A 6,000-nucleotide genomic window follows, 5' to 3' on the forward strand; every position below is an offset into this window, starting at 1 on the left:
TGTCTTATACTAATTTTAGCAAAAAAAAAAAAAAAAAAAAAAGTCCCCTTTGAGAAGGTCTGCCTTGGACCCTGAGCATAATGTCATCTGCCCTGAGTCTTTTTGGTCTCTTCTGTAGAAGTGGCTCAGGAGAGCAAGACATTTACTCAAGTTGAAAGTAGGAACCAATGTGGAAAGTGTTCTCAGATACGACGTAACAAATGTACTGCCTGCATAAAGATGCTTTTTCAAACAAAAGTTTGGCAGAGCTCAGGAATGGGAACAGAAGGTAATACAGAGTTCTCCCAGGCTGCACTTGAAGCTCTCGAAGCGTGCTGGATGAGTCCCCACACAGTTTTCCCCAACTGGGCATGCGTTTTGGCAGCCGGTCTACTGTTTAGGTTCTGCCATTTGATTTTCAAGAAATTGCTACAGTATACAAAAGTTAAAAAGAAATTGAGGTTTTTAAGTTCCATATGTTCAAGTAAAGTCTTCAATAGTGACCAGCTGCATGCCAAAGGAACCTGTTTGAAAGCTTGGATGAAACCTCTGCAGAATCAGAGGCGAAGGCCTCGACCATTCCCTGGGCATTAGTCACTCTGTAAAAGATTAATCTTAATGAGCTACTTTCTACAGGCCGGCACGCCCAGGCTTTGCATGACATACCTATGATTTCTCAATATTTAGGCCAAAATGTGTACACTCAGATGCTGGTAGATATCATCTTTCCAGAAACCATTAACCACAGAATTAGCCGTAATAACTTAGTGAGTTTAAGGAAAGATGCCAACCAGGGGGTGGTTCAGAGTCGTGGGGGAAGCTGTTCTCAAAGCAGAGTAAAAGAACACGTCGTTGGAACTTTTGCTTCTCAAAACAGAAGAAGAAAGCCAGTCCACTCTCCTTTCATTTCATCTGAGACACAGCCGTCTCTTCCTCTGAGTCATTGCGGGGTCAGTTTTCAGCAGGTAGTGTGGCTGGCTTAATTGATTTCATCAGTTAATGGCAGCCACTGTGATGGAGTTTGAAGTGTTTTATTCAAAGAATCAGCATGCAAAGGAACTTCCTGATGTCTTTGCCAGACCCTGGGAGGATGAGTGTACACAGGATGGCCATGCTGACCCAAGAGATTGCAGCAGTTTCACCACCTTCGCACTGTGACACAGCCCCACTCTAGCCACCGTCGGGCAGCTGGCAGAGAGGCCTGTTGTGCAAATGCGTTTCTAGGAGTTAAGGGTTGATGCCCAGCATCCTTGTTCCAATGCAGGTTTGCAATTAAACTTCATTTCTATTCCAGGACTGCTTTTGCCCTATGAAAAGGTTTTTTTTTTTTTTTAAATTTTATTTTTCTCATTTGTCTCTTTAGACAGTAGAGACTGAGAACACACACAAAAAAAGGGTAAAGCAAAAGAAGGTACAAAATGGTGATATAACAAACAGGGCACAAGGAGCAGAGAGAATAAATCCAGTGAGCAATAACTCTCTATTTGAATTCAATTCCAAAATAAACATTTACTGGGTTGTAGATATAGCCATAGGCAGAGCACAGTGCTAAGTGATGCCAGCTTACCAAGCAGGCTGTGACACAGCCCCTCATCTTAAAAGGCACAGATTTTAGTGGGAAAGAGATCAATAATATTTGCTGACATTGTTTGGGTACTTTTTGCCAAGCTCTGGAACCAAGTGAAGCACTTTTATTAGGTTTATCATTTTGAGTCCTCACTATACCATGTGATTAAGTAGCATCATTATTACCCCCGTTTTGTTGATAAGGCATCTGAAGCTCAGAACAGTTAAGTAACTTTGCCTAAGATCACACAGCCAGTGAATGAGCAATCTAGGAACCAAACCTAACCTATACTCAGGGATTGTGCTCGTTGGGATCATGACATAGCAACTCACCAAGGATATAATGAAAAATAGTACTGTCCCATTGAAATAAAGGCTTAAAAGGAAGCAGGAGACAGTTCTTTAGGGGAACAAAGGAAGAAAAAAAAAATGAGTTTTAACTAGTTTCATTAAGAATTTGCTTGTGGATTCATGTTTTTTTGTTTTGTTTTGTTGTTTTGTTTTTAGTGCTTTCCAGAGGTTATAAAGAGTTTCAAATGTCAGTGGAAGGTCATTTTCGGGGACTGAAGTGTCATTCTTGCTTTTCTAATTCAAGATGTGACATACAAGAGGAAGACAGGCTTGAAATGGCCTGTGATGATGGTCTGCGTTGTTCAACTTAGGAGCTGCTAGTCATCATGTGGCTATTGAGAACTGAAAATGTGGCTGGAAAGATTGAGAAAATAGCTCTTAAATTTAATTTAAATTAATTTGCATTTAAATTTTATTAAAATCATTTTTAAAAAGTGTATTTGGGGACCATTTAGTTATATGAGTTCACTCTTTAAATCTTATGAAATCTCTCTCTCTCTCTCTCTCTCTCTCTCTCTCTCTCTCTCCTCTCTCTCTCTCTCTCTATATATATATATAACATGTATTTCTGACAAAATGTTAATATCTGATTAAGATATTCAGTAGGTATAAAATATATACTAAATTTTGAAAACTTAGGAAATAAGAATATAAAACATCTGAATTTTGGGGGCTGGGGTTGCGGCTTGCCTAACGTGTGAAGCTCTGGGTTCAATCCTCAGCACCATGTATAAAATAGAGGTATATACAGGCAACACTTGAAATTCATCCTTGCAATAAAAGGGGGTTAAAAAAAATCTCAATTTTTTGCACTATTTTGGATATGTTAAATACATAAAATGTATTATCAATTACATCTGTTTTTTTATTTATTTTTAATGTAGCTACTAGAAAACTTGAAATGACACATATGGCCCATTATTTCTTTTGAACAGTGTTGGTTTAGACTAAGGAAAAAGACTTTACTATGGGAACTTGGCAGAACGTGGGGGAGATCAGTAAAATCTAGTGAACAAAATCTCCAGCATCTGTGAACTTAATACCTAGCACATTTTGTTTTGGAGGAAGTAGCAGAGCAATTCGTGTGTACCTGAACCTGGGGTGGACAGCTTGTAAAATCAAAAAACAAATAGGACGTGATGTTAGGCACACAAGAAGCAGTCATCACATCATCTCAGGAATTAGGGAAAAGAAGTAGAAGCCAATTGTATGCACTCAGATTTTCTTTCTCCATAAGATCAGTTCCATAAAATCAGCAACTGGTAAGTTAAGGATTGGGTTAAATTTATTCTGTGCCCATTTCAACATTTTCTCAATGCAGAGAAATTTTACTTGATGGAATACAATATGTCTTTAACTGGTTTCTTAGGTACCTTCTTGTGTTGGTGGCAGAAAATTCAAACCATGCAAACCCCGAACAGCTCAAGGAAACCCTTTCCTGGATCCTTCAATGGTAACCATCACAAACCCCATTCCAGTCTCCTTTGCCTGCACTCTCAGTGGTTTTCAGGCTTGCTTGGGAGTCTAATCATCCTAGAAAGCTTTGATCTATGATTAATAGACCTTTTTATGCCATCTTGGTGTGTGTGTGTTGTATTTGTGTGTGTCACCATCAGTCACCTTATCTGAGCTAAATTTGGAAGGGGAGAATGTCAAAAGTACATTCATCTCTGTAGGGTGATCTTAAGAGCACATCATTCTGGTTAACAGCTCTCTGCTTTCAAGTGTTCATTTCCTTTTGATTTTTATTGTTGCTATGATAATTGTGCTATTGGTATAATTTTAATTCTTCAAATATGTGGTTTTTTTTTCCCCTTCTCCTTGGTGGCTTTTAGAAGATCCTTTTGTACTTTGGTGTTCTGAAGTTTTACTGTGATGTATGTAGGTGTGGATTCAATTGTATTTATCAAGTATGGAAATACTTTTACTTCTCAAGTCTTATAATCCATGATCATCTCAATTTTGGAGCAATTTCTCAATGATTATTTCAATACTATCTCTTTTTAATTTTCTCTGTTTTATATTCTGGACTCCTTTGGAAAATCTTTCTTCTATATTAGGCTGATCTTCATCTTTCTATCTTATGTTTTAAGAATAATTCTAAGAGCTCTATTTTCCCATTCTCTAATTCTTTCTTTAGCTAGATCTAATCTTATTTAAGTAGATTAATTTTATATTTTATCAACTATATTTTTAAAATTACATGTGCTCTACTCTATTTTTTTAATTGCTGACAGTCCTTTTATAGTATATTATTTTATCATTCTTTCATAGCCTTTTTAAATATTTGACAACTTAAACATAATTATGTTATAGTATCTAAACTTCTTACATGAGGATAAGATGTGACTAATCCCCTGCTTCCTGCATGTAATGATTTTATTTGTGGAGGCTGTTTTCTACTGTTTTTCATGAATTCTAATTTGTGATGCCATTTTGAATCAAGATTATCTCAAAGACTCATATTCACCTTGTCGAGGGTTTATACTGCCATCAAAACTATGTTTTCTTGTACGTAGCAAGCAAGCAGTTTGGGCTTCTGACGTGTAAACTTCTTAGTTTGAGGTGGTATATACACACATTTGTAGTACAAATTTGAAAGACTTCAGTCTAAAGGGAAGTATGAAGTTACAAATACTCAAGTTGTTATGGTTTAGATATGAGGTGTACGAGGTGTCCCTCCAAAAGCTCCTGTATTAATGTAGGAGGCAGAAAGATTAGAGAGCTGTAACTTAATCACTTGAATTAATCCATTTGGTTGATTAATAGTTTTAATGAACTATCTGGGTGGTAACTGTAGGCAGATAGGGTGTAGCTAGAGGAAGTAAGTTACTGGGAGCATGCCATTAGGGTTTGTATTTTGTTCCTGGTGCCTTAATCACTCTCTCTGCTTCTGGTCTGCCATGAACTGAGCAGCTTTCTGGCACCATGCCCTCATGTCACGATGGTCTGCCTCATCTTGACCCTGGAGGAATGGAGTTAGCTGACCTTGATTCAAACCTCTAAAACCATAAGCCAAAATAAACTTTTCCTCCTTTTTTTCTTTCTTTTTTTTGGTCAGGTATTTTGGTCATAGAGACGGAAAGCTGCCGAATACAAAAATATATAGTCCTTTCCCTCCACTTGTTCATACAGAAAATCATCCTTATTGTTTTCCTTTACAAATGGGGAGGGGTTTTAAATTTATGCTGTTCAATTCCAGCTTCATCATGGTTGTATCTCTCTTCCTTTTTGGTGACTCCAGGCCTTGCCCTTGCCCACTGGTTTCTGAATGGCAGCTCCTTCCTACTAGCACTGAAGGGTCAGCTCTGGTTCACTGCGCTGCTTGTTAATTTCCTATTTATTTTTTTAAACCTGGGTTTCTTACAACTTTGCCTATGCATCTAAAAGGATGTGTGTTATAATTTTTCTTAAGTTTCTAGATGTTTGATAGCTTGGAGAGTTTTCAAGTTACCTAGTCCACAGTATTGGAAAACATGAGATTGTGGACCATGTCAAATTGCACAGGTTCCTGGATACATTTGGAGTAAATAAAGGGTGTGGTATCTCTACACGTTAACCTACCTACAACTTTAAGGCCACATTTATCTGGTGCAAAATGCTGAGTAGCTGTGCCTTGTTGGTATGTGTGCATATGTATCTACAAATACACATTTATTTGTGTAAGTAAATAGATACATATATAGACATAGATATCTCACTTTGGAAATTACTGCTTGTCAGTTCCTGTTTCTGTCTTGTCCAGGTATGTTTCCTGTTTCTCCTGAGGGGAGACCCTCACCACAGTTCCCAAAGCAGTCTGGATTCATAGTAGGCAACAATTGTATCTCTCACAGGGCCAGAGCATAAAATATGATCACCCCAGATGATCACCTGGCCATTATGCTCCTAATTTCATGTGCTACTAATCAGACCCAGGACTGTCGCCTCTTAATGTCCAATGGGCTACTGAGTTGTTGCCTTTTTTCATGTGCCCAAGTTTCTAGACTTGAGATCTTGGTTAATTTTTGCACACTCTCTTGAAATTCCTATTCTGAGAAACTCTAGTCCTGAATCTGAATTCCAATTTACTTATTCTTGCTAGTATCTTTCCCTGGGATTAGA

Source organism: Urocitellus parryii, chromosome 11, assembly GCF_045843805.1.
Source record: "Urocitellus parryii isolate mUroPar1 chromosome 11, mUroPar1.hap1, whole genome shotgun sequence".
In the NCBI taxonomy this organism is placed as follows: domain Eukaryota; kingdom Metazoa; phylum Chordata; class Mammalia; order Rodentia; family Sciuridae; genus Urocitellus; species Urocitellus parryii.